Raw genomic sequence first — 7,806 nt, 5'->3', positions numbered from 1 at the left:
TTTCGACTGGTTCCTCCATAAACTGCAGCGTGTCATCGATCTTTAGTTATTGCTAAGGAACCACAAGTGTTTCATCGGACAAACACTTCTTCAGATTAGAGACATGAAAAACGTCGTGAACGTTACCCAGTTCATCGGGCAACTCAAGCCTGTAAACCAACTTACCGATTCTTTCCAAAATCCTGAACCGATTTTTTGAAGGTTTGGCTTTCTAAATAAGATGCTTCTTTTTAAATAACATTTGTTTTACCTTATCATTGGCTACGTTTTGCCGCAACGCGCGACGTCAACAAATCTAGTTTTGTTTATTTAATTTTTTTTTTGTGACAAAAGACTGTTAGTGCATGCATCTGTAGACTTCGTCTTGTATCGAGTCTTAGATTTCATTGTACAGATCAGGGCACGTTTTACGAGAAAATAGGAAGTGTTTTAGTGTGTTTAATGCTGATTTCGCTCCTAGAGTCATATGTGGTGATTTCGCCCGAAATCACAAGTTGTAATCTCGGGCGAAATCAGAGCCCTATATATAGGGTCATTATGAGCGAAATCAGTATCGAAGCCTTGTGTTCCATACCGAAGTGCTACCGGTGTGAAGACTGAGTGTAATTGCTGTCAAATCAATTCAACCAGTAGTTAAATTGAAGAATCAGTTGTTTCTAACTTTGTTTCTTGTTTTCCGCACCTGAAACGAAGTAAAACTCCTCTGAACGACTCATTCGGGTCAGCATAGGAGGAGGAGTTCTGCAGAGATTAGCTGGAATTTATCAAGTTTTCTTACTTCTACACCTTCTTCTATCAGTACAGAGAGATTTACCGGTCAAAACCTGCTAAATTTTTCACAGACTATAAGAAATTGGACATAGAGAAACCCTGGAAAGTTTCACACCTTAAATCGGACTAAAAATGGACTAAAATGGACCCCGACTTGATTTCGCTCGAACTGTTTGCTTTCTGATTTCGCTCGAGTTTGCATCTGATTTCGCACCAGGGATACCAACTTTGGGATTTCGCTCCAAAACTTTGGTTGATTTCGCTCCAGACATTGATTCCGCTCAAAACTTAGTGTTTGATTTCGCTCCTGTGAACATTGGGATTTGGCTCCAAGTGCACAACCTAGTGATTTCGCTCCTAAGTTTGTTTTTTTTGGGGATTTCGCTCGAAACTGTAATTTGTTAATTTCGCCCAAAAGTGATTGTTTTTTGAACAACGTGCTGTCGAATCATGGATAACGATTTCTACAACGCATTTGTAACTTCGTCTACTCCGGCTATCATTGATCAAGCCATGAATTTGGAAAATGAGACAGGAACTACACAAAAGCCCCCGAAACTGATGAGTATCGAAGAATATTACGGGTGGAAACACAGATTCGAAAACTGGGTTCAGGCAAACCATCTTAGGTCTTGGGAATGTATTCTGAAGAAATATGTTTTGCCAAGAAAAGATTTGCAGGTTCTCAAAGAGCTATCAGAGTTACTGATCAGGAACGGAATATGTACAAAGCCGAGAAGATGATGATCAGTCTACTTCAACAAGCGATCAAAGAAGACATCTTCATATTACTTCAACATGACAAAACTTCAAAATCGATTTGGGATGCTCTTCATGTGAAATTTGATGTAACATTTGTGCTCAAAATCATTATGAACAGTTCAATTATCAATAAAACAATGTTATTTGATCCCAATGTTTGTTTGGTTGTGTTTTACATTTTTCATGTTTTGACTTTTGTTCGATTTCAAACTCTACATCGCTTTCTGGAGAATTATACGCAAACTGGTGCGTAAACGTACTCAGTTTAATGCGACAAATACTCCGGAACATCAACATATACTCAACATACCTTAATTAACCATTACATAACTTAGAAATAAGTTTTGAAGGCTTTGGTATGGCAAAAACAAGTTAATTCGCTTACAGGGACTAAACTTGACAAACTGCGAAAGTATGCCAATTTGAACTGTAACAAACATTCCGGAACATGTCCATAAGTTAAACATACCATAAATATCCTTTACATAGCTTAGAAATAGGCTTTGAGGGGTTTGGTATCCTAAAATAAACTTTTGGATCATTCAGGGGCTAAAAGTGTCAAAAAGTGCACAAGTTTGCACTTTCGCGCATAACTTACGTTCTGAATACATCCGGACATCTAAAAATTTATGTAAGCATCCTTATATTATGCCTTAGTGTTTGGCATGAGAAAAATCCATTCGTCGCATCATTTGGATCGTCTTTCACGCTTATGCGCATTCCGTCGTAATTAAGCGAACATCGCGATCATACGGCCAAACGAACCAACATCCGACATATTTTTGGGCATGTGTCATGTCCACAATGTTTAGGCATCATTTTAGGGCCTTAAAGTTGGCTTTACAGGCCTTAGAAGTGTCGGAAATGGCTTAAATACGCAACAGGGACTAAAACTGTAAATTCTGAAAGTTTGTGCTGATCAGACAAGGTCAGGCGGCCCGCCTGAGTCTTGTGTGAATCCTGACGCGGGCCGCGTCAGACAAACAGACCAGATTCAATGATTTCTGATCCACTTGCATTGGCCTTTCGATCACCCAAAGGGCAACGACACGTGTCGGATTCCTATGGTGGGGGCAAAATAAGGCACCACAACTTTGCGACAAGTGTACGGCTTGGATCATGGCACGATATTCAAGAAACGATCCTAACGGCTTTACTTTTCCTATAAATACCCCCCCTTTGGTTAAAACCCACAAAAATCTGATCTAAAGCTCTAAGTTGAGGCCTTTGCTCTCATACCTGAGCTCCTGGATCGAGATTAGCTTTCGGGGACCCTTCGTAAGTGTTCTTTCGTTCTTTTAATCACTTTCTAGTGCTAAAGTCAAAGTTTTTTGACTTTCTGCATTGACCAGCTTATGGTCAACACGAAGTTCGTTGGAACTTCATAACGTGAGCGTGATCACGATGGTTATAGTCCATAGTGACTATACCTACTAATTACCACGTTATCTAGGCTCAGTGACGAGTCGTAGTTTCGGCCAAAATGCGCATTCTTACGTATTTTGTAACCAAACTACTCGTAGGTATCAAAACCGTTTGTTTTGATACCAAACCTGTTTTCTAAACTTAGTTAAGCATGTTTTAACATGCTTACCTCGTCACTTTTAGTTTAGTGCTTATATAGGGTCGTAAGGTAAGCGATCTAAACCATCGCTTATACTTTTGAACCCGACCCATTTGGTCGATCATTAGGATCCGACCAAACACATTAGGTGACCATAGCTATAACCTTCCGAGGTTATACCTTATGGCCAAGATGTTAGGCGTTCCAAACGCGTTCTACGCGAACGACGCGTTAAGGTAGCATAAGCTACCTAAACGGGTCGTAATGGGTCGTAAGCACTTAGGTTAGGTTTCATTTTTGTATGTAGGCTTTGTTAAACCATATTACACGAGTCTCCATACTCGTTTGGTTTACGAACCCGCATACTATCCGATCCTTCCGATTTTGGTCCGGTATATTAATATAGCTACCTATTAGGTGTCGTTTGATATCCGTGATCCCTAGCTTTATTTGGGTGTTATACAAGAACTTCAAAGCAATCTCAGGTGAGTACATTGAACCCCTCTTTTACTATTTTCCAAACTGTTTTGGGGTGAAACACATGTGCCTACTTGTTACTTTCATGCTTCCCTGTTTTCACATCATATACTTGCTATGTTCTTTAGTACACTGATTAGTGCATGATTTACATTACATTGTTTCGCTATGTATGTTTACTTAGCATACTTAGTACATTGATTTACGTTACATTATTCTGCTACATATGTTTACTTAACATATTAAGCACATTGTTTTACATTACCTTTTCTGCTATGTATGTTGACTGAGCATGCTAGCACATTGATTTACATGACTTTTATGCTATGTATGCCCATTGTGTGCGTACTTAGTACATCATTTTACACTACATGCTATGTATGCCCATTGTGTGCGTACTTAGTACAATTATTCATCACATGCCTACATTTTGGTATGACATTTGGTTTGTTTAAATTATACAATGTACATTCATTAACACCGATCATGCCGCTCGTTAGTAGGTAGTGGTACCATAGGAATTGACAACTCCCATTCCTGAAATCCTGGGTTTGTTTGGATTGGAAGGAATGACCGAATTCGATATACATAACTTAGATAAACCTTTAATTTGTTTAAGGGTTTATCGCCACAGTCTCAAGGCTTGGATGTATGCATTTTCACAATACCGCATAAATGTTTGTGTCAGTATAGCATGCATTGTTCCACAAAACATAACGTTGATTTAAACCATGTTTTACTTCAATACCTTGTTTTGAGCATTTTACATATGGTTTAGTTGATACATCTCACTTACCCTACAAGATATATTTTGGGTACACATTACATGATCTACATTAAACATAAACATTTTGACATTGATATACATACTTGGTGGTTTACATTGAACATAGACATTTCGATATGGTTTACACAATAACACTTGACAATTGGTTTATACATGAACAATTTACATGATGGTTGGTTTGGGTAAATGGTTTGAGTAACGTGGCGTATGTAATATGGTACAAACATAGTGGATACGCCGCTGGTACTTCCTATATATAAATGCTTGTATAATATTACATATCTTAGCGTTATCTAAATCATTTCAGTTTAGACATATTACGTTTTACACAAATAACATATTCTTCACAAGACATTATTTTTACAAACAACTTATCTTATACAAACTCATTTTACTAGGTTATTCATTTAACCTTACACTTCATTTATACATGTCATCTGATCTTATCGTTTTTCATACGATTTACAAAACAAAACAAATTACAAGGTTCATGACTGACTGTTATTAAACATTTTCTTTAAACTCAGGTCATGAATCCCATTTTCACAAAACCTATGTATCTCACAGGCATTTTTATGCTGACGTACCTACTTTCACATGTGTTTTCAGGAGCTATCGCTTAGGATGATGATTGTGACACTAGGGCGGACCTGTGCCATAGAGACATAAAACGAAGATAGAGTTAGCTTGAAATGATGTAACACTCGGGTTTAATAAATAAAATATAATTTTGTATGCCATAGTTGTGAAACAATTAATTCTGTCCCAACACTCCCCGGCGTTTCCGCCGCTGTTGCATGTTATACGCGGCCTGGGTGTGACAGAAGAGTTGGTATCAGAGCCAATGGTTATAGGGAATTAGGTTATTAGTAATGCTTTGACCTAGACTATAACTTTCTAAGACCCTAACACAAGTTATCTTGTGTTTAGATTTTAAAACATGCACATCACCTATCCTTAGGTGATAACCACAACGAGAATTTTGATTCCGAATCCGCTTTGAAAATTAATCATCTGTTCTAGGATGATTGATTACTAGGTTTTGAACCATCTGTTATATGGTTTTGAACCCTTTTGAATTTTCAAAAGTCTTGTCAAAGTTTTGGGCTTTAATAGTTTGAACACGTGCGAACTGGAAGAGTGAATGCCTGTACTATGAGTTTTCTGTCTAAGGCTAGAGTGTTCGTACAAATCCACATAATCGGACCAGTCACTCTTACCTGGGAACTCTTGGGGTGAGTGTTCACTTATAGGTGAACATGTCTTCGCGATACATTATTTTTGACCCGTTTACTTTGATTAGACATTGTGTGTCGCTTGTTTGCTTAGCGATGCATAACCACCATCTTTGCTTTTGTTGATTCTGTTTCATCTCAATCTCTTCATCCAATCATCTCACTCGTTTCCTTTCATGTTTTCCTCTTTTAGAATGCCTCCTCGACGCGAACACCAGATAGCAACTGCCGAGCGGGCAGAAATTATTGCACAGCAGATGGCTGCCCAATTCCCAAATCTCTTTGCTCAATGGAACCAAGCCAACAACAACAACAATGGTACATGCAATTTCAAGAATTTTAACTCGGCTAAACCACTCAAGTTTAGTAGTTCTAAGGGAGCAACTGGGCTTTTTCAATGGTTCGAGAGCATCGAGAATACTTTTCTCCACGTGCAGTGTCCGGATAATCGCAAGGTCGAGTTTTCTTCGAGCGTGTTTCAAAAGTGGGCTCTCACATGGTAGAATGGGGTAATGAGAGACCGTGGTGTAGAAGTTGCTCTAGCACAGACATGGGCTGAACTCCGAGCTCTTATGATGAGGGAGTTTCGTCCTCGTCATGAGCAACGAGCATTGGAGAAAGTGTTTGATGATTTGAAGCAAGATAGTGGCGAGCACAGGGCATATACTGATAGGTTTGAGGAGTTGAGTCTACTTTGCCCGACTATGGTTGCCCCACTCGACAAGGCCATCGAAAGGTACATCGACGGCCTTCCTGACTCGGTACAGGACATCAATACTGGTAGTAACCCTACCACACTCCGTCAGGCGATCGAGTTATCAGCGACATTGACTGAGTCGTAGATTCGGAAGAATAAATTACACAGGAAGGGTGACAAGGGCAAGAAACAGTCGTCTGACAAGGAAGATAGCAAGAAAGGTCAAAACAAGAAGGGAAAGGATTATGTTTCCTCAAGGGGTCAAGGAAGCGTAAGGCTTCCCAAAATTTTGCGGTCACTGCTCAGGTTAACCAGGCAGCTCCTAACCAACTCGCACAGCCTCCAGCAAAGAAGCCCTATTCAGGAAGTGCACCTTTGTGCAATCGATGCAACAGCCACCATCAGCCGCAACATCAGTGCCGTTTCTGTACTAAATGTGGGAAGTCAGGTCATCTTGCCGATGTTTGTCGGTTTGCTCAAAAGTCGCACAGTTCAGAACCCGGCTCAACAAGTTGCTCAGCCTCCTGCTCAGCAACAGGGTCAGGCTGCACGACCAAACTACCTACCAGGTGCTTGTTATAATTGTGGGGATCTGACCCATTACAGAAACCGGCGCCCAAGACTAGCCAACCAAAATCAGAATGCAAACCGGAATCAGGCTCAGGCTCGAGGGCGAGTCTTCAACATGAATGCTCAAGAGGCACAAGCAGACAATGAAGTGGTGAACGGTACGTTCTTTATTAATAATCAGCCTGCATCTGTTCTTTTTGATTCGGGTGCCGACAAGAGTTTTGTGTCATTGTCTTTTGAGCCAATGCTTCGCGTGTCTAGAACGATACTAGGTAAACCATTGACAGTAGAGGTTGCCAGTGGTGAACCCATTGTTCTCAATTCTGTTCTACGCAACTGCCAGTTGAACCTTAATGACCATAATTTTCCTATTGACCTCACGCCAATGCAACTTGGAAGCTTCGACGTTATAGTGGGTATGGATTGGTTATCTAAGCATCGCGCAGAGATAGTTTGTTCTGAGAAGATTGTTCATGTGCCGCTGTCGACAGGCGAGATCCTACAGGTTCGTGGTGAGAAGCCTGCCGGTGGTCTCAAACTCATGTCTTGTTTTAAAGCACGGAAGTATCTACGGAAGAACTATGTGGCTTTCTTAGCACATGTTACAGCAAATACATGCAAGGGTAAGTCTATTTCAGATATTCCTGTCGTTCGGGATTATTCAGAGGTTTTCCCTGAAGAGTTACCTGTCCTACCTCCAGCACGCCAAGTCGAGATCCGTATTGATCTCGTACCTGGTGCAAATCCCATTGCCAGAGCTCCATACCGTCTTGCACCGTCTGATATGCAAGAGTTATCTAAGCAGCTTCAGGAGCTCTCTGACAAAGGTTTAATCTGTCCTAGCTTTTCACCTTGGGGTGCTCCCGTTCTCTTTGTAAAGAAGAAGGATGGATCCTTTAGGATGTGTATCGATTATCGTGAGCTTAACAAGCTCACCATCAAG

This window comes from Helianthus annuus, chromosome 14 (genome assembly GCF_002127325.2).
Source record: "Helianthus annuus cultivar XRQ/B chromosome 14, HanXRQr2.0-SUNRISE, whole genome shotgun sequence".
Classification (NCBI taxonomy): Eukaryota; Viridiplantae; Streptophyta; class Magnoliopsida; order Asterales; family Asteraceae; genus Helianthus; species Helianthus annuus.
Note: the sequence above shows the minus strand (reverse complement) of the source record.